This window comes from Heterodontus francisci, chromosome 5, assembly GCF_036365525.1.
Source record: "Heterodontus francisci isolate sHetFra1 chromosome 5, sHetFra1.hap1, whole genome shotgun sequence".
NCBI lineage: Eukaryota > Metazoa > Chordata > Chondrichthyes > Heterodontiformes > Heterodontidae > Heterodontus > Heterodontus francisci.
In genome coordinates this window covers 66,636,512-66,658,987 of record NC_090375.1, presented here as the reverse complement: position 1 = coordinate 66,658,987, position 22,476 = coordinate 66,636,512, and the positions used below count along the sequence as shown (strand labels likewise).

Genomic DNA, 22,476 nt, shown 5'->3' with positions numbered 1-22,476 from the left:
TGGTGACTGTTTCCCCATGGGGCGGCGGGTGGTTTGGAACCCGGAAAAAGTTCCAACCCCTGTCTCCCATCCCAGAGGCCAGTGCCTGCCTCAGATCCATATACACATTTGAATTTCACATTATTTAATTAAGAATTTCAAATAAATTTGACCGAGTATATTTTCCTCTTTTGTACAATAAAGTTGATTTTATTGCACACTGGTTCATATCCTCACTACTATGTGCTTGCTGATGAGCAGACCAAGGATGGACTTTTCAAGTGATAGTCCCTGCCGAAATGGCAGGACCTGTAGTGGGTCGGGAACCCATTCGAATCTGCAGCAGGATTTGCCGTAGCTCTTTAACTGAGGCACAGCATGAGCATCCCGCTTCCGGGGGGGTTCCTGACCAATAAGAGAGGGTGGGTGGGATGACATGTCGAATCTGTCGAAGGAAGAATTTCTAATTAAAGGAACCTCAGCAGGGGTGAGCAACCACAGGAAAGTAGAGGAGACCTGGGAAGACTGCCACTCTCAGATCCCTCAATATAACCTGGAGGTCCTGCTCTGGGATCTGAGAGACTGCAGTGAGGTGATCTTTCCCAAAGATAGGAGGAAGAGGCCAGCCTCTCAAACTAAGTAGACATGGATGGCAGGGCCAAGGAAATCAGCAGCAGGAGTGTGGGCTTCCAACCTGGAGACAATGCACCCAGAGGATCCAGGGCCTCAGGAGGGCAGGAAGGGTTGGCATAACACTTTCAGATGCCAAGCCTCACACTTTGACTTTCCCAGCATTCTCCCACACAGCATTCCTCAACACACCTTGCAGCTGCACTCATTCCTCTCTCTCTAGACACCTCAGATCCCCATCTGAACACTCACCCTCATCCTATTGCCATCTTGCACTCATGCCTTGGTCACCCTCCAAAAATGTTCCTCTCCACACAAACCATTTCTAACACTCATAACTTTCTGCTTTCTCTACTTGCAGGAGAAGAGAGCACACAACTTTGGAGAGTGGAGGAGACCCAGGGCCGGGGGCTTGACCTCTGGTGACAGCTACCTTGATTGCCAATGCATGGCTACCTAATCCCCTGAAAAGGAGGTCTTGTTCCAGGAGGCTGTAAATATAGGCAATTAACTGCCATGAAAACCTGAACCTAATTGTCAGTGTTTCCCGGTTGTCCCAGAGGACTGGAGAATAGCCAATTTTGTTCCTTTGTTGAAGAAGGGTAGCAAGGATGATCCAGGAAATTATAGGCCGGTGAGCCTTACGTCAGTGGTAGGGAAATTATTAGAGAGGATTCTTCGAGACAGGATTTACTCCCATTTGGAAACAAATGAACTTATTAGAGAGAGGCAGCATGGTTTTGTGAGGTTGTGTCTCACCAACTTGATTGAGTTTTTTGAGGAAGTGACGAAGATGATTGATGAAGGAAGGGCAGTGGATGTTGTCTATATAGACTTCAGTAAAGCCTTTGACAAGGTCCCGCATGGCAGACTAGTACAAAAGGTGAAGTCACACGGGATCAGAGGTGAGCTGGCAAGATGGATACAGAACTGGCTCGGTCATAGAAGACAGAGGGTAGCAGTGGAAGGGTGCTTTTCTGAATGGAGGGCTGTGACTAGTGGTGTTCTGCAGGGATCAGTGCTGGGACCTTTGCTGTTTGTATTATATATAAATGATTTGGAGGAAAATGTAGCTGGTCTGATTAGTAAGTTTGCGGACGACACAAAGGTTGGTAGAGTTGCGGATAGTGATGAGGATTGTCAGAGGATACAGCAGGATATAGATCGGTTGGAGACTTGGGCGGAGAAATGGCAGATGGAGTTTAATCCGGACAAATGTGAGGTAATGCATTTTGGAAGATCTAATGCAAGTGGGAAGTATACAGTAAATGGCAGAACCCTTAGGAGTATTGACAGGCAGCGAGATCTGGGCATATAGGTCCACAGGTCACTGAAAGTGGCAACGCAGGTGGATAAGGTAGTCAGAAGACATACGGCATGCTTGCCTTCATCGGTCGGGGCATAAAGTATAAAAAGTTGGCAAGTCATGCTGCAGCTGTACAGAACCTTAGTTAGGCCACACTTAGAATATTGCGTGCAATTCTGGTCGCCACACTACCAGAAGGACGTGGAGGCTTTGGAGAGGGTACAGAGTAGGTTTACCAGGATGTTGCCTGGTCTGGAGGGCATTAGCTATGAGGAGAGGTTGGATAAACTCGGATTGTTTTCACTGGAACGACGGAGGTGGAGGGGCGACATGATAGAGGTTTACAAAGTTATGAGTGGCATGGACAGAGTGGATAGTCAGAAGCTTTTTCCCAGGGTGGAAGAATCAGTTACTAGGGGACATAGGTTTAAGGTGCGAGGGGCAAAGTTTAGAGGGGATGTGCGAGGCAAGTTCTTTACACAGAGGGTGGTGAGTGTTGGAACTTGCTGCCGGGGGAGGTGGTGGAAGCAGGTACGATAGCGATGTTTAAGAGGCATCTTGACAAATACATGAATAGGATGGGAATAGAGGGATATGATCCCCAGAAGTGCAGAAGGTTTTAGTTTAGACAGGCATCAAGATCGGTGCAGGCTTGAAGGGCCGAATGGCCTGTTTCTGTGCTGTACTGTTCTTTATCCTTTGACATCTCACATGTATAGAGTTAGGGCTTACCCGATGTATGTGAATGGTATTGTTGCCTGTGGAGTCTATAAACTCATATATTGTTCAAGCTATTTAATCAGTAGTCAAATTGGGGAATTATGCAAGCTGCTGCAATTCTTGGAAAGGCCAGAAACCTCCTGTGTTGCATAGTTACCATGATTGTCACTGATAGAAATTTTGGAGCCCTATTTACCACGAGATGGACTTTTTCTGAGTAGATTTTACAAAAATCACATGCATTTGTAAACAATGCTTCCAAATGAGCTCAACACATGAGTAGCAGCACAACCATGATTTGGTAAATACTGCACTCACAAGCCATATAAACTGTGTCCAAAATATTCAACATATTGTTGAACACAATACCAATCACATTGTAGCGCATCATTGCTTCCTTTGCATATGATGCCATTGAAAAGAAAATGTGTGCGGCATTTCTAGTTCTTTACTCTATACCCCTAACGACCCAATGTTCTCAATTATTTTTTTTATGAATGCACTTTCCCTTTAATATCATTCTGAAATATGATACTGGCAAGCATTGCTCACATATTCTTACTACGTATGGAAACTGTTCAAATATGGATCAATATATGCTTTAGGAGTGATCTGTTTCAAGGTTTTGACTGAAGGCTGAGATTAATGGGTTGTTTGATCTGGTGTTCACACAGAGCACCCAGTTTTTCCCTCCGTGCTCACACTGTTAGGATAAAACAGGGATAGAAATAATTTGGGAAAACACACCTGCTGCCCTGAACTGAGACAGGGTCCAGAAAGCAATCACTTTGTTCCAGCTGAATATTGCCAGACTCGGGTGAAACAGTTTCTCAAATGAGGTCAAATATATGGACAAACACAGAACTGGATGTAGTTTCCATCATGGCTGAAATATTTTGTTTTTTCTCCAGTTCCTGACTGCAGGTTGCTAAACACAAACTTGATTTATTTTATTTTGAAGGGATTATAATCCCTATGGGCCCTGTGAACTTCATATGCTGCATTGAGCAATTTAATAATAATCTGCTCCCAAGTTACTCTCCAGCCAATCTCTTTTGCATCATTATTTTCTTGATGGCAGATTCCCAGAGAGAAGATTAAAAAAAAACAACAGTGCTTGTGACCTGGAGGTGCAAAAGCAATCATAAAATTCAACAGCTATTAAAGTTAACATGAAAAAGCTTGACACGGTAGAAGAATGAAGGAAGAGCAAATATACTATTATAGAGGCTAGATATAACTGCAACATAGTTTTTAACTTTAAATTTTTTAAGTTGGTGATTTCCCTGTCTTATAACCAGGCCTATTAGTCCCAGGGCATTTGGCCCTGTGCTGGGTAGATAGGTGGGTATTTTGATCCCAATATAAATATCCCCTCCACTCAAATGTCTACACCTCAACACCACTAATATGATGTGCTATTGTTATCAGCTTAAGGAATAATTTAACTACATAAGAGTCATAACTTTGGTTGAGCTTGTACTCAATCCTCCCAGTTGTTAATAATGCAATGATTGACAGCACTGTTTCAAAGTGTTTGCCTCATTAAGCAGCACACTGCAAGAAGCTTCCTGTACTGGTTTTGAACCCAGGTAAGTTCCTGTAAATCTGGTTGGGATAGTACATGCATGGTGTGAAAATGTTTTCTTCAATTTTGTAGTAATTGTTATTTAAGAAAAGAGCATTTTGGGGATCGGATGGTGCATGCCGCCCTCTCCCGTCTGGAATCTAATCTTCAATCCAGTCTAGACTGAGGGGCTGTAAAGCCTTTACCCTCTCTGCTGGTCATGTCAAGCTTAGCTGAAGTGAGTCTGGAGTGACCTTAATCCATTTCCTAATAGAGGTTTCACAACTTCCCCAAATTTCAGCAGTCATTGACAATAAGATCAACTTTTATTTATATAAAGCCTTTAAAGTCTCTGTTCCAAGCTGCAGTAGAGAAGATAAGAGATTATCAAAATTATGGTTGGATAGGTTTTGAGGAGACTTTTAAAGCAGAGGAAAGTAGTAGCTGGCAGAGAGATTTAAGGAAATAGTTCGGGAGATTAGGACCAAGGTTCTGCCATCAATGATAAAGCCGACAGAGGGGAATTATGCAGAAGAACAAAGATGGAGGACCGGAGGACAAGGGCTGGAACAAAAAGCAGGCTGTAGCTGTAGAGTGGTGCTGTGGAAGGGTTTTCAAATGAAGATCATTGTGACTTCAGTGCTCTGGGCACACTGAGCCAATGAAGGTTATCAAGAACAGGGGTGACAGGAAAGCAGGAGATATGTGGGATAGGATGTGGAGAGCAAAGTTTTGAAACATTGGAGTTTGTGTAGGATAGGTTCGGGTGACCAATAAGGATGGTGCTGGAGAAGTCAAGTCAGGAGATAACAAAAGCATCGATAAGTGGTGGATGAGGTAAAAGTGAGGCAGGCGATTTTGCAAAAGATCGAAGGAAGCAGTCTTCATGATGGAGAGGATACAGCATTGAAAGCTCGGTGATAACTGCTGTAAGAAATGGAAAACCAATCACACTGTTATAGTGACTGAAAGAAGCACATTGGGCTGGATTTTATGTCAGGCGGATGGGAGCTGGCCACAGACGCAAACGTTGGTGGCGAACCCGCTTCCAGACAGCCCGGGGATCTGACCCGCATTTTACGGGTCCCTGGGCTTTAATTGTTCCGAGGCAGGGCTTCCACCCGCTTGAGGAGGAAGCCCCGCCTCATTGAGCTGCCAGCCAATCATTGGGCCGGCAGCTCTTAGTCCCAGCAGTTATCACTGGGAGCGGTAGCCACTGCTGTGACTGCAGCCCAGCTGAGGACATGGAGCCAGGAGTCCAGGCAAGTTACAGTTGCCTCACTGGGCTAATGAGTTGCAGCCCTGCAAGGCAAGGATGTTAATTTGAGAGGGGGGGGGGCGTCTCGGGTCCTGGGAGTGGTTGGAGAAGTGGGTGCGGCCCTCAATTGGGCACCCCGTGTCCGTTTGTCTGCCCTTCACTGCCCCCGGTGCACTGAGAGGCTGGCAGGTTTCACTGGGCAGCCTTTCACGTCTCCTGGATGTCTGCTTGCCACTGGTAAAATCCCTGTGGAGGCAGGCGAAGGCTCTTAAGTTGGCACTTAATGGCCACTTAAGGGCCTTGATTGGCCTGGGGGAGGGGGGAGTGGGGGCGGACCATTTCTCCTCTCCCCCCAGCCCACGTAAAGTGAGGCAGAGGCGGGAGTGGGTTGTGAAGGCCTCCCGGAGCCTCCCACTCAATTTTATGCCACCCCTCTCACCACCATCCGGCTCACTGGGTTGACGTAAAATTCCGGCCATTGTTGTTGCGACGTTCAGGCAGCTTTACTGTGCCTTCAGCCAGGACTAACCCTGAACTGGTGTTGCTTCAAGCTAATGCTAGGTGCTAAAGTTTGGAAACTACTCCAAAACTAAGCATTCACATTGGAGTATTTTTTTAATTTAAGAGTAAAACTTGCTTTTTCTGCCTCTATGAATGTTGTTTATGTTGATAATGATTGATTCCGATAGATGTGAGTTCCAATGGCACTGTATCTCATTATTACAAGAAAGCACAACAGAAAGAACGGTTGCAGTTTTCTCTACAAAATCTGGGTCAGGCTCTGTATCTCGTTGCTAGGCGAATGGTGATGGTAAATAGCGGTTAGGAGCACATCCACAAAGAACTGGAGGAAAAATCCTCAGGGGAATCATTCAAAGATACAAGACATCTTCGGATAGTGGCAGCAAGAGATACAGAGATTTGGGAGTAGTCAACTGCCCTCTTTTTTTGGCTAGAGATGGTGTGTAGTACAGTGAGAAAATATAACCACTGGGAATTTCCTCAGGGCTTCTCCGTCTTCAAAAAGTGCTTAACACTGAAGTCACGGTGACACAGTGGGAGAAACCTCAGCGTTCTCAACTTAATGGTGAATAACTTAAAAAGAGTGGCGAGAAATGAATGCTGACCCTGAATTTCTGTGGGACAGTCCCGAATTAACACTATATTTCGGCCAGGGGATTGGCTATTTTCCACCGTTCACCCGGTTACTCCAGGGTTTTAATTGAGGTCTGGCAGAAGTTAAGACAGGAAATTGGGGAAATCCACAGAAATTCAGGTTTATTGTCTTCCTGAAAACCACATTTGAGGAGAGAGAAAAGTCTGATCTGTCATGTTTGTCACTTTTTGCCATCCCATCATAGACTTGAATAAAGATCTTCCCTTTTTAAGAAGGCAACAGTCTTTGATCCCTGGAACAGGAATTAATGATGGCAGGAATTTAAGGGATTTTACTTTTTGATTTTTGTAAAGAGAAATGAAAAATAAATGTGCCGACTCTCGTTGATCCCCCAACAAAAGTCTGCCATGGCAGCTGTCATAAAACAAAAACAATTGGGGTAATTTTGACTTTATGCAATAGCATAAAACAGGTGATTGTGAATCCGCCACCCGTTTTAAATTTTACGATGATTTTAACTTCAATGGAAGGAAAGATCAGGACAGATGTAAAACGGGCTCCTGATTCACTATTTCCTGTTTTACGCTATCGTACAAGGTCAAAATTACCCCCAGTTTGATGATAACAACATCAATTTGCATTTATATATTATGAACACAAAAAAACGTCCCACAGAGCTTCACAAGGCAGGAGGAAAGAAACCAGGCACCAAGCCTAGAAGGAGATATTGGGAGGGGTGACCATAGTCATGGTTAAGAAGTGGCTTTTAAGAAAAGTCTTAAAAGAGGATGGGACGTTGGAAAGAATTTAGGGAGGGAATTCCAGAGACTGAGATCTCAGCAGCTGTAGGTATGACAACCAACGTTGAAACGAAGGGAAAGGGAATTCACAAGAATTCGGAATCAGAGGAGCAGAGCCTTCAAAAATAGGGAAGGGCAAGGCGATTTAAACAATAATAATGAGTCTGTTTCGTTATCAGGAGCCCATTGTAAAAGCAGTTGAAGAGTTCAGTTTTAGCAGTTATTTCTATTTCCATTGCTTCTTAAAATAGTTTAACTGTTATGGGCCAAAGGGCCTGTTTCTGTGCTGTATAACTCTAAGACTCTATTATCCTCATCAGAGGAGTGAACTTGGAGGAGTGACTGAGTCTGACAGCGCAAAGATTATGAATCTATACTGTTGAAATAACACAATTGCTGAAGTGTCTAAACTAATCACAGTGTCTGTCCTCCCATTTTTGTCAGGCTCGGTAATTCCTCCACTGTAATCCTACAGTGGCAATAACGTCTCTTAAAATATAGTCCAAGATAATTGCATATTAAGTATAATTGGTATTCTTTGTCATTTTGACAATAAAATTAGGGCAATAAAAATTAGTCGAGACCTTTGCTTAAATGAATCAAACGCTATTAGAAATGAAGAATGCTAATTTTACTTCCCAGCAGCAATGTTTTTGGAAGAGGGAATTTTTTTCAGTGCACGAAGACGTAAATACCTGGCAGGTTAGACCCAGTGCTGCAGAAATCCACTATTCCCGATTATAAACTATGTAGGGGTTACAGTAGTAGTCATTAGGGACTGTCATTTTTCAAAGCTGTCAACACGCTGTCTGTCTGGGGAGGAGATGAAAACTAAGGAGGCTGGATTCAGGAGAAGAGGTCTGCCCTCTCCCAGCACTAGATGCCTCTTGAGTAACATGTGACAGGAAACCTAGTAACAAGCGAGAGGCTCATCGCTTATGGATAATTAAAAGCATGACACTGGCAGCAGGTGCAGGTTGCTGTAAGGATTTCTGTAGGATCTCTAATAAAAGAGGTTTGAAATTTGGAAGCAGTTCAGGTCTCCTCTGTAGAGAGAAATGACCTTCATTTTATAAGGCTACATAATTTCCATAATGTGATATTCTACATTGTTATTTAAATTTCTTTGAGTGTATTTCACTTGTGTACTGGAAACAATAAGAAACTGAAAATTACTGTTACAATCTTACCTATAAGTTCTAGAAAGATTTTAGTAAGTTTTTTTTATTACTGTCATTCTCATTTACATGCAAGCTTGAGCACAAAGAAAACACGCTTTAATCATGCAACACTGCAAGACGGGCCTGGAATTTCACCTCAATAGTTTTACATAGAATTACATAGAAATTACAACACGGAAAATGGGCAATCAGCCCGACCAGTCTGTGCTAATGTTTAACCACGCACAAGTAGAAGCCTGAATTCCATGTGCTTGTCCTGTTCTCGTTTTCCTTTACCCTCCTTTTCTTCAACCACCTAGCTAACTTATTGTTAAACATTGACACGGTCTCTGCTTTAATCGTTAACATTGCCTTCCACGGCCTTAGAACCCTCTGTGTAAAAATTCCCCTGCTCTGTCATAAATCTTACATTTAATCCTGTATCTATGCCCCCTTGTTCTAGACTTTTCAATCATTATAGAAACAATCTATCACTATTTACCCTATCATAACCCTCCATAAATTTGAAAACTTCATCAATTCACCCCTTAACCTTCTCACCTCCAGTGAAGAAAGCGCCAATTTCTAAAGCCCTCGATAATTATAACCTTTCATCCACAGTAACATCCTAGTGAGTCTACGCTGCACATGTTCTATTGCTTTTGTATCCTTGCTATAAAGGGATCATTGCATCTTATAAAAAATGGTGAACTATTATAATGTTTAAATACTCCACATTCTCTTTAGCTTGTAACATGCTTTATATTTTTCCTAACTGTTTGATTATTACTTTTAAAACAATGAGTTTTGATCATATCATTGGATGAACTGTTTCGGAGGAGTTAGCACAGTTCTACAGTTCTGAGGACAGAAATGTGGGCGTGCAAGCAGGGTGGTGAATTAAAATGGCAAGCAACCGGAAGCTCAGGGTCATGCTTGCGGACTGAGTGGAGATATTCCACAAAGCAGTCACCCAATCTATGTTTGGTCTCCCCAATGTAGGGGAAACCACATTGTGAGCAGCAAATACAGTATATTGAAGAGAAAGAAGTACAGGTAAATTGCTGCTTCACCTGGAAGGAGTGTTTGGGGTCTTGGATGGTGAGGAGAGAGGAGATAAAAGGGCAGGTATTATATCTCCTGCGATTACATGGGAAGGTGCTGTGGGAAGGGGTCAAGGTGTTGGGGGTGATGGAGGAGTGGACCAGGGTGTCGCAGAGGGAACGGTCCCTTTGGAATGTTGACAGGGGAGGTGAGGGGAAAATGTGTTTGGTGGTGGCATCATGCTGGAGGTGGTGGAAATGGCAGAGGATGCTCCTTTAGATGTTGAGGCTGGTGGGGTGGAAAGTGAAGACACAGTTCTGGAAGGGAGGGGAAGGGGTTAGGGCAGAAGTGCAGGAAATGGGTCGGAAAGGGTTGAAGTCAACCACAGAGTCGGGGGGGTGGGGGGATCCTCAGTTGAGGAAAAAGGAAGGCATATCAGAAACGCTGTTGTGAAAGGCAGGATCATCAGAACAGATACAATGGAAACGGAGAAACTAGGAGAATGGAATGGAGTCCTTACAGGGGGCAGGGTGTGAGGAATTGTAGTTGAGGTAGCTGTGGGAGTTGGTGGGCTTACAATGAATATTGGTAGACAGGCTATCCCCAGAAACAGAGACAGAGAAGTTGAGGAAGGGAAGGGAAGTGTTGGAGATAGACCATGTAAAGTTGAGAAGGGTGGAAATTGGAAGCAAAGTTGATGCAGTTTTCCAGTCCGGGACAAGAGCATGAAACGGCACCGATATATAGTCATCAATGTACCGGAAAAAGAGTTGGGGGAGGGGCCTGTGAAGAACCGGAACAAGGAATGTTCAACATATCCCACAAAAAGACAGGCATAACCAGGACCCAAGCGGGTACCCATAGCAACACATTTTCTTTGGAGGAGGTGAGTGGAGTTGAAGGAGAAGTTGTTCAATGTGAGAACAAGTTCAGCCAGGTGGAGGAGGGTGGTGGTGGATGGGGACTGGTTAGTCCTCTGTTCAAGGAAGAAAAAGAGAGCCCTCAGACTGTCCTGATGAGGGATGGAGGTGTAGAGACATTGGACATCCATAGTAAATAGGAGGTGGTTAGGGCCAGGAAACTGGAAATTTTCAAAATGACATAGGGAGAGACACGGATGTAGGTGGGAAGAGACTGGACAAGGAGAGAAAATATAGAGCTGAAATTTATGGTGCCGCTGCTGTAATTGGCGGTGGATGTAAACAGACTACACGTGGCCATGCGATACTCGGCTCATTTAAATGGCTGGGGCGGACCGCCCATTCCGATGACATGGAGTGGGTGGGCTGTCCATCCCCAGCAATGGCATCAGCAGCCTTTGTGCAGGCACTGACGTCATTTTTAAAGGGCTTTGAGCCCTTCCATTTAATTTAAATATTTAAAGGTAAGTTTAACGTAAAAATTTTAAATCCAATTAAATTGCACCTCCCACCCCCCCAATAACCATAAATTTCATTACTAGCCCTCTCTCTCCCCAAAACACTTCCCCAGCCCACCTGAACTGCACCCCCCCCCCCCCACCAAAGTTCATAAACTGTGCACTGTAACCCTTCCCACCTTCCGCTACACCAATCAGATGAGTTTGACCCCACTCCCCCCACCCCCCCGCAATGGAAAACATACATGCTTCCCCGTCCCCACCAGTCTTCTGCCTCGGATCCCCGGACATGGATCTGAAGGCGCGGGAGTGCCCGCCACCAGCACCAATATCACTCTGGGATGGACAGCAGGAGCGTGATGGTCATTAATTTAGGTATTTAAATTAATTAACATATTGAAATTGGGCTCCCATCACTGAGGGGTGGGGGGGGGAGGGGTGCCATGAGGCCTTGGTGCTGCCGGCAATATGGGGCCGGGCCTTCCCAGCGTCTAGGTCCGTGGCGGGCCTCTCCTTGAGGCATTTTCCGGCTCCCCCCACCCCACTCGCCATGACCCCCAACATCTGGGGGTCTGTAAAATTCAGCCCAGTGTATCAATATGGAAGAAATAATTTCAGTGGGGCAGGAACAGGCTGAAACGATGGGTCTACCAAGACAGTCCCATTTGTGGATTTTGGGAAGGAGATAGAAGTGAGCTGTTTGGGGTTGCAGGACAATGAGGTGGGAAGCTGTAGAGGGAAGATCTCCAGAGGAGATGAGGTCAGTGACAGATCTGGAGACAGTGGCTTGATGTTTGGTGGTGGGGTCATGGTCCAGGGGGAGGTAGGAAGAAGTATCTGAGAGTTGGTGCTCAGCCTCTGCAAGGTAGAGGTCAGTATGCCAGTAAACAACAGCACTACCCTTGTGAGCATGTTTGATCACAGTGTCGGGGTTAGACCTGAGAGAACGGAGTGCAGCAAGTTCAGAGGGAGACAGGTTAGAGTGAATGAGGGGAGCAGAGAAATTAAGATGGCTGATGGCATGCTGACAATTCTCAATGAAAAGATCAAGAGGGGGTAAGAGGCCAGAGGGAGGGGTCCAGGTGAAGGGAAAATACTGGAGGCGGGTGAATGGGTCCACTGGTTGGGGGGAAGACTCCTGGTCAAAGAAGTGAGCATGGAGGCAAAGGTGACGGAAGAAGAGCTCAACGTCATGCTGAGTGCAAAATTCATTGAGGTGGGGATGTCATGGGATAAAACTGATTCCTTTGCTAAGTACAGATTGTTCAGCGCCAGAGAGGGGAAAGTCAGAGGGTATAGTGGATACATGACAAGGGGTGAGATTAGAAGAAGGGATGGGCTCAGAGGGAAGGGAAAGGGAAGAAATATCCAGAGGGGCTTTGGTACCCACGAGTTGCTGGAGCTTGCGTTCCTTCATACCTGAAAGGAAGAGAAAAAGTTTTTTGTCAATGCGTTGGATAGGACGAAGGATGAAATGAAACTGTGGAGCAGGAGATAGGGTGAGTCAGTGCAGCTGAGAGAGAGGTTGAGTGTGTACATGTGGTGGCGCATCGCACTGAGTGGGGAATCACAGGATGCGTTGAAAAAAGCAGTCCAAGGGACGTCGTATATCTCGGAGATATCTGTAATCCTGGGTGGATTCGAAATATGAAAGATTGAACTTCACGTGGAATCCACGTGGAATAAGTCAGAGCCGGAGACAGTAGTTGAAGTTTTGTTGGATACCTTATCGAACACCAGGAGGGAAATGGAAAGCAATGAAGTTGAACAAGGTAAAAGAGACAAACGGAAATCCTGTCGGAGCGAAGAGCAGAACTTCTTCAAGGTAGGCATTCCTGGAAGAAAAGTGGCAGTAAATTAAAAACTAAAATTATATCAAAATACTGCAGATGTTGGAATTAACTTGTAATTGAAATGACAGGTCAATAATATAGACAATGTTTGCGACTGTATCACTAGTGCAATTAATTTAATGCCTACCTTAACTCCTTCAAACCTTGTATGGTATTGATTGGACAAGTCCTGACTGCATAAAGCTTTTAAGATAATTCAGCTCATTTTTAAAATCCTATTCTTATCATTAGTTCCTTGAAAAAAGTAGCTTTTATTCAAAAATGTTTCTATGAATATGTCACTTATTTGCTGATTAAATGCAAGAAAACGGGCTGATTTTTCTCCCCCTATCCTAACTTGAGTTTGCCAGTTATTGGATAAAGTGTAAAATGTATCTCATTCTCCAGTGCAGTACTGACATCCTTTACCTTCAAGAACATACAACTTGTTCCCAAAACAACATTATAGGGCACTTAACATACACCACTCATCAGTTTCATTGTAAAACATGCAACCAGTAAGGCTGGTGATTGTCATTGATTGTCTGTTTAACAATGAAGTTGATGGTTACTAATATGTATTGTAATAACAAAAAGAATAGCTGAGAGAATATATAAAAATTATATCTCAACTTCTGTTATAAGTGCTTGATTGAATCTAAATCTAATTGGTGAACCTTTAGGTATTAAATACTCAAAGTGATTCACAGTGAAGGTTTAAAATCCCAATCATTGCATAGTGAACCAGTATGCCCACCTAGTAAACACAGAGCCAGATAGTGACTGAATCAAACCTTGCAGAGGTTAAAAAATCATTTCACCTTGTGTCACTGCATCGTGTATTATCAATTAGTACTTGTAAATTTTTGTTTCAAAGTCTGTTCTGTAGGTGATCAAAATCAATGCATCATACAAGAGACTTAAACAAAAATTTGTGGAGTAAAGCTATTAGCAAGAAGCAACGAATACTAATTACTAATTCCCATCATTTGCACTGACATACATCTTAAATAATGATTTATAATGAAATGCACAGTATATTAGAAATGTAGTTCCCCTGTAATCAACTGCAGGTTATATCTTTGTTAACCTAGACAGTCAGTCTGCTCTCAGTTATCAGTTCACTATATAAATCTACAATAGACTTAAAAGCAGTTATATATAACACACACATCTGCGGTCAATTGTTAGGGAAAGATGCTTTAAAAATCAGTGCTTCATAAAATTGCCCACTTTCTAGACATGGACATGGACCCCAGCCATATATGGATCAATATATATATGAAAAGAAGAATGGTTACCAATGTGCAACGTTGTGGCAAATCGAGCACATTGTTTTAATAAGAATAGACTCTGTGGGCCGAAGGGCCTGTTTCAGTGCTGTATCTCTAAATAAAAAATAAATACAAAAATAAATAAATAAATACTCTGGAATAATATAAAGGATTTTCATATACATTCCAGTGCTAGACTTTACCCATATAGTAGAATTCATTTACAATGATGACTCCCTTTAGTTCCTTTCATAATAGTGCATTGTTTAGTAGGTGCTTATTGTGGGACTGTATTTTCCTGGGTTGGTGATCCTTTGGCTCTGGCTCTTAACTTTTGCCAGGGCAGCAGGAGGCAAATAGAGTGCTGCCTGCCAGACCCTGGCTCATTCAAATTTCATGGTATGCAGTACGTCTAATCTCTTTAACAATCCTATCAATCAAGAAGTAGCTCAGACTGAATTGGAGTGGGGTGTTATCATCATTCAGTGTCATGGAATGAGATAATGTAGCTTCAACACCCTTCACTACTCTCAGTTCTTTGAAGTGTGCCATACTGTGCAGGAAGGTGCCAAGGTGAACCAAAGATTTGCTTCAAGGGAGGAAAAGAAATCACAGAGAATATCCTTATCAGGCTGTTTAGGGCACTATTACATTGCCCAGTTGATTCCCTCTTGTTAATTGAAGTGTGTCATGCTCCCCTTTTTATTTTAAGGTCAGGTGCCAGTGCTACAGGGATGTGAATGCGCACATGTCTTTTCAATGAAACGTGCAGAACTGACTCTTCAAATTTATTTCAGTGAAACTGTCTGACAAGAGCTACAGTACATTCAAAAACCCACATTTTTGTGGATTATGGCATTGTTTCCCAGAGCATGGGAGATTTCAGACTATGGAGTGCATCTGCCAGAAGGAGACCCACACATCTGCAATCCTATAATATAAAAGTACATTGTTGTCTGTGCCCAGGTGAACAACCAGAGGTCATTCCATAAAGATGATCTGGGAGCAGGATATCTGGTTGCCTGTGAAGGGTCATTATGAAGGGTCTGGAAGAAATATGGGGGAAAAAGACTCTGAGGATATGTGCCCTTTACTCAGACAAAAGTTTAAATGAATAGCTGTGTCATACATGCATACAAAATATTGTCACTGTGTTTTGTCACATTCTGTGTTCTGTCAAATCTGTAAATAGGTTATTCTAAAGGTCAAAATAATAGCAAGCAAAAAAAAAAGATCTTAATTTGGCATTGAGCAAAGATGAAGTGAATCACCAGAGCAACAGAGGGGAAACCTGATGGTGCCCAACACAAGCCACTCTTACACAACCTAGTGCCTAATGCACCAGCAATGGCAGAGGCATGAACTTCTGTGCTGTGTGATTCTATGAAGCAGGTCACTAATCCATCCTCTCAGCCTGGAGATGATGTGTGGACAGAAAGAATCAGTTAAACAGAAAACTGTTTTACTTATCCAGATGTATTTCTTATTAACATTTCCGAGTGAATGCAAGAACAGCCTATTTCAGCATATTCAGTGCAGTACTCTGCAGTGCTCCAGATCAGTTCGAAATAAAGAACATGCATTTGTACAGCATCTTTCATGCCCTCAGTACATCCCAAAGCCCTTCATAGATAACAGAATACTTTTGAAGTGTAGTTGCTGTTGCAATGTCTGGAAACAAAGTAGTCAGCTTACACACAGCAAGATCCCTTAAAACTGTAATGAGTTAACTGGCTAGATATTCTGTTTTAATGATATTGATTGAAGAATAACTATTGGCCAGGCACCAGGAGAACTCCCCTGCTCTTCTTCAAAATAGTGTCATGGGAGCTTTTGCATGATAGGAGGCTGCCACCAGGCACCAAAGGAATGGTCTGCAGCACTCAGTTAAGACAGAGATGTAATTTCATAGGGCCTTGTGATCAAGCTGGCCTAGAGTTTCCACGTGAGCCGTGAGCGAGCACTCCTGCTTCTCCTGGGAAGTCTTTTTAAAAAGTTATAAAACATAAATTTTTGGGCTTTTTCTGGCCCCGATTCCAGACTGGGCCTTTGGCAGATGGTGATAGAACTAACAAGAGAGAGGAAACCTAATTAACCTCATCCTCATCAATTTACCTGTGGCAGATGCATCTGTGCAGGACAGTATTGGTAGGAGGGACCACTGCACAGTACTTGTGGAGACGAAGTCCCATCTTCACACTGAGGACAGCCTCCATCGTGTTGTGTGGCACAACATCATGCTAAATGGGGTAACTCAGAACAGATCTAGCAGCTCAAAACTGGGCATCCATCAGACCATGTGGGCCATCAGCAGTAGCAGCAGACTTGTATTCAACCACAATCTGTAACCTCATGGCCCAGCATATCCCTCACTCTACTGTTACCATTAAGCCAAGGGACCAACCCTGGTTTAATGAAGAGTGTAGAAGAGCATGCCAAGAGCAACACCAGACATACCTTAAAATGAGGTGCCAATCTAATGAAGCTACAAAGCAGGACTATATGCATGCTAAACAGTGAAAGCAGCATGCTATAGACTGAGCTAAGTGTTCACACAACCAACGGATCAAATCAAAACTCTGCAGTCCTGCCACATCCAGTCGTGAATGACGGTAGACAATTAAACAACTAACCGGAGGAGAAGGAGGCTCCAAAATCATCCCCATCCTCAAGGATGGGGAGCCCAGCACATCAGTGCAAAAGACAAAGCTGAAGCATTTTCAACCATCTTCAGCCAGAAGTGCTGAGAGGATGATCCATTTCAGCCTCCTCCTGAGGTCCCCACCATCATCGATGCCAATCTTCAGCCAATTCAATTCACTGCACATGATATCAAGAAATGGTTGGAGGCACTGGATACAGCAAAGGCTATGGCCCTGACAATATCCCAGCTGTGGTACTGAAGACCTGTGCTCCAGAACTAGCTGTGCCCTTAGCCAAGCTGTTCCAGTACAGCTACAACACTGCCATCTACCTGACAATGTGGAAAATTGCCCAGGTATGTCCTGTCCACAAAAAGCAGGACAAATTCAATCCAGCCAATTATGGCCCCATCAGTCTGCTCTCAATCATCAGCAAAGTGATGGAATGTCAACAATGCTATCAAGTGGCACTAACTCAGCAATAACCTGCTCACTGGTACTATGCTCTGTTTGGGTTCTGCCAGGGTCACATGGCTCCAGACTCCATTACAGCCTTGTTCCAAACATGGACAAAACAGCTGAATTCCAGAAGTGAGGTGAGAGTGACCGCCCTTGACATCAAGGCAGCATTTGCCTGAAGATGCTATCAAGAAGCCCTAGCAAAATTGAAGTCAATGGGAATCAGAGGGAAAATTCTCCTCTGGTTGGAGTCATAGCTAGCACAAAGGAAGATGGTTGAAATTGTTGGAGGCCAATCATCTCAGCCCCAGAACATTGCTGCAGGTGTTCCTCAGGGTAGTGTCCTAGGCCCAACTATCTTCAATTGCTTCATCACTGACCCTTGCCAGTTTTCTGCTACTCCCTGCAGTTATAAGCCATGTTATCCTGCAAGAAAGAGGAAAGAATGCCAGTAAGTGTGTTGCAATGTGTTTGGGTGATGTGCCTGCCATAGCTGAATAGCTGGATGTATATGGAAGCTGTGAGATGGGTGTAGGGCTGGCATCATTGGTAAGTATGTGAGAATGAGGTGGAGTCTCTGAATGTTAGTCATGAGTCCTGATTGCTGATGGATGAGTGAAGGGTTTATGGTGCATTGAGCAGTGTGAGATGTTGGTGGTGCGGTGGGTCAGAGAAGTCATTTGAAGATGTATTCACTGACCTTGACCACCCATATAAAATCATTGAACTTTCTCTGGCACTGTAGTCAGGTCCTTAGGGGCAGACTCTAGGAATTGACCTCCCTGGCCACCTACTCACATTCCCTTCTCAAGGTGTGCCTTGAGGATCTCTTAGCCTCCAGTATAAACATGCCATTTCTCCTCCTTTTAACCTCCATCACTAAGTCCTCCAGTGCCGAATCTGAAAACTTGGGAGCCAGCTCTCTGGCCTGTTGCTCCATTTTCTGTCCTTTATCTTCCAGCCAAACCTTCCAGAGACAGTTGCAGCAACGGCTCCCGTTTAAGAGGGGCAGGCTGACTTTAAGAGGTCCAGGCTAGCTGTGCATTGTTTCCACTACACACAAATCTGAGCCCCCTACTGAGTGTGCAGCCAGTCATCACTTGTGCTTTGCACTGGGCTGCATGCTGAAATCATTTAGATAAGCAGTTTGTGTGCTGCCGGTCTCAACGGAACCAGGTGTGGAGTAATCATGAGTCACAATCTCTGTACTCGATATCATGCTAATCAATTTTTCCATGAGAAAAATTGGCTAGGTGACCATCCAAGAATGTAGACTCTGGGATAGTTTTGTTCTGTTCAAAGATTTAAGTGTGGATTTAAAAAAAAATTATATTTCTTTTCCAATTTCCCCCTTCCTGTCCTGAAGGCGCTGACAGTTTTTGGGGTACAGTTCCATGTGTACCGGCAATATACTGGTACTTTACCCGTTCTTCATGTGACTGTCAACATACTATTCAACTACGGACGGCACCACAACTTTACCCAATCCCACTCTCAACCAACAGCCAAGCATGAATATTTTCTAGCAGGAATTTTGGCTGATCTTTCTCTTCCCTAACCCTGGGGCTCTGAAATCAATTTGGGCCACCCTATTGCTTCTCTGGCCAAGATTAGCTAACTCAGCATAGATCAGGGATTATCACAGGGTTCCTTTAATCTTTGGGGCTCCTTACCATACCACATGGGGCATTATACCTATTAAGGCTACCATTGACAGAGCTTTCTAAATGGGGTTACCACTCCTAATTAAATCAGGAGGACTCAACGTATGAACAAGATATGAGGGATTTGGAAACAAATACATCCAATGCTTGTATGTTATAAGGAGTAACTATGTATTCCCTCTCACTGTATCTGTGTAATGACTGACATCAAGCTATTAATCTGCGACACTAATTTGTCGTCTATCTTGAGTGTGTTTAATTTTCTCTTACAGCAGTACCCTTTAGGAGGTGTTAGAGGCAACAGCATCTGGTTATTGATTGACACAGAGACTTCAGTACACTAGTATTTTCACTGAAGACTTAGCATGCTTGATGCCTGAAAAAAAACAAAAAAACTAATTAGAAATGAGCTACTGTTGGAAGTTGCTTGGCACTGATATTTAAGAGTTTTTACTAGATGTTTGTTTAGCTGTGTAAATCTGGGAGCTCCCCAGTCTTCCACCTAGTTGATGTTGTTGATTAGCTAGATGGACTCTACATTACTGACACCATGTCGCTGTTTACCCTACAGGTTCACACAAACAAGGAACAAGTATATGTATTTGTGCTTAATTATAAGGGCTGCTGTTCACAAACATTTCTCTCCCTGCCCTACCCCCCAATCCACTGCCCACACCTCTGCTTCCCCCCCCCGCAACCACCGCCTAAAGAAAGAGGCAGGCTTGTTTACTCTCATCACAGTATCTATGGCACACTTCCATTTCTTTTACCACTGAGTGACTGATTAGTCCTCAAGCAGGAGTAGTACTGTCAATTAAACAGCAGCACACCCACAGGAGAACTATTCAGCTCTGCAAGTTCAGCGCTGTAGACAGGGACAATAGAGGAAAGTAAGTATGCTAATTAAAGCGTAAGTCCCATCAAGCAGATGGAGCACCGTGGTTACGGCAAACTACTAAAGGGGCATTTTGTCCCTACAGCCATCACCCACTGTGCGCTTTTCTTTCCTTCAAATTTTAGCGCTATCAAGACTCCATTGATTTCTAAAGGCTATGCTGCTGAAAGGAATGCAGCTCATTTTCTGAGCATTTTAGTTCATCAAAGAGCCTATAATCCAAAGCATGTTACATCATTAAATACCAAAGAACACACAATCTGGGAATTAATGTCTGCAGTTGCCATTAAAAAATGTTTCTTCAGATGCAGCTGATGCATCTACCAGCTGGCAGTGGATCTGACACATGATGGGTTGATGTCATGTTAGGAGTTGTTGATACTTTATTTATTTCATAAAATATAGACAAAAACTAGTTCCCAAATGAGATCTGAAGTTTGCAGTTCAAAAGATCATAGCATTTCCATTTGTTATCCCATTACAATCCTCCAGTTGAGTCCCAGTGATGCCCTGATGCTGATAATAATGCGCATCTATGGAATACATGTTGTCAATATTTGTCATGACTTGACATCTCCTTGCCTGATCCTCATAATATCTTTATGGTAATAGTTCCTCACAATATGCCCACTTATTCTGACAGCTGAGTCTGAAAATTACTTAAGTTTTTTCCTGTCTATTCGTATCCACAATAGTTTAAAAAAAAAATCTTTCATTTTCCCTACTTTAAATGTGACGTTTGAACACTTTTGGTTTAGCCCTTTAAGAAATGTCTTTAAAACATATATTTATCTGCTTATCTAGCTGAGGGATTCGGGTGCTGCAAAGTGCAATGACTTCCCATTTCAGGCATCCAGTATTTGCACGAAGAGTTTCCAAGTCAGATAAGACACAAGCCAGATGGAGAGTAAAGCTTTGTTACCTTCCCCTACAATGGGCATGAACACTAATTTCAGCAGAGCAGCTTGCACCAATACGCGAGATTTCCAACTCTCATGTCAGCAACCTTTTTTGCCTCTCTAATGAGATTGCCAATTTAGCATTCAATCTGAGTAAATTTTGTGTTGTGGCCCGAGCTGGCTAGGAACTGACTTGAGGCGACACAGACTCATTTTACGTAAGATGCTTACAGCCAACAGATACAGGATATTTATCAAGTCGTCTACACTGGATTTCAAACCAAGCTTCAGAACTGAAAACATGTTGTGCTCACCCGATTACCCACCCTTTAATACCACTCTGTAGATTATTTAGCAATGAAACTCTTTGGTTCTCATTTTTCCTACCCTACTCTGTCTCATGAATAATATTCATTTGGCTGGGTGAATTGATGTGGCCCACATTGGCAATTTTGAAAGTGGATTTGGTATTCATCAGATATGTGATTTATTTTCAAGGAAGGTCGGAGATATGCTTCCATTTTGAAGTAGACCTTTTGTATATACTAGCATATTTCCTATAACATTGCTTGATGAGTCAAGTAGTGCCATGGGATTCGTTACATCAACTTGACCAGGCAAATAGGGCTATAGTTAATGTTTTAGCAAAAGGTTACAAATCTGACAGTTCCGCATTCCCTCAGTAATGCACCAAAGTGTCAGTTTAGATTGTGTGCTGAAGTCCTGGAGTGGGAATTGAACTTACAATTGTCTAACTGAGGCAAGCATGCTATGACTGCACCAAATTCACACTTTTACAGAGTCAACTGGGACCGTGAAGAACAACTCTGATCCCAAGTGGAAGGGATGAGAAAAGATTAGAGAGGCTTTAGCTTTACAGTCTGAAAAAAAGCAATTAAGAAAGACCTTCATTGAACTATGTAAAATATTAAACAGCATAGCTAAATTACATTCAGATTATTGCTTTTAATTAAGCCAGGAAAGTAAAACCAAGGACACACATGGAAATCAGTGAAAAATATTTTCAAATATCAGATTTTTTTAATTCAAAGAGGGATAAATCTTTGAAATAAATCTGCCAGGCTGGGTCATGGAGACAGAAACATTGAAGTTGGTCAAACTGCAGTTGGATACTTTGATAGCAAGAATCACGGTACTGGAAGGATGAGGTTTGATGGGAAAATGGTCTTTTCTTATCCAGGGCTTCTCGTATTTTATTAAGTTGATTAAAACTGTTCCTAAGATATTTGTAACTCATAAAAGCCAGTATGAAGGGAATAAGTTTTGCAATAAGGGGCAGCAGGGAGTGGCCATCCAAGATAGCAAATCATCTGGCTTATTGGGGAAATGCTGGATATTTGTCAATGCATAAAGTTATAGATTAAAACTCCATAAAGTTCTTTGTAGCACATATTCTAGGTTGTAACTGGGGCAGTGTTGCATTTTAGGTGATGCTGTCTTTGAGGTGAGATGCCAAATCAAGGCTCTTTCTGCTACTCGGGTGGAAGAAATTTCCCCATGGCATCATCTGAAGAGGAGGGAGCTCTTCTGGGATGTTGGCTAACATTCTTTCCTCCAACACTACTTGAAACATTATCCAACCATTCATTCATTTCACTGCCTATGGGATATGAAGGCCATAACCTGGCTGTCAAAAGTAATCAATTGGCTTAGAGTACTTTGGAAAATCTGATGATATGATAAAATACTATATAAATGTTACGTCTTTAATTCTTCTTATACGGTTGATATTCTGTATATGAAAAGTTCCATCTTCAAGAGATGTGGTGAAATGCGGGTAGCTACTTAATGTGCAATTCTCCTAGAATCTGAATTAGAATCTAGTCCTAAC

The 22,476-nt window shown here is 43.1% G+C and overlaps 1 protein-coding gene across 2 annotated transcripts in view; it reads left to right on the top strand.

The window, feature by feature from the left end:
* Window positions 1-22,476, top strand: part of si:dkey-22o22.2 (neural-cadherin) — a 295,092-nt gene that overhangs the window by 92,561 nt on the left and 180,055 nt on the right. The window lies entirely within an intron of this gene.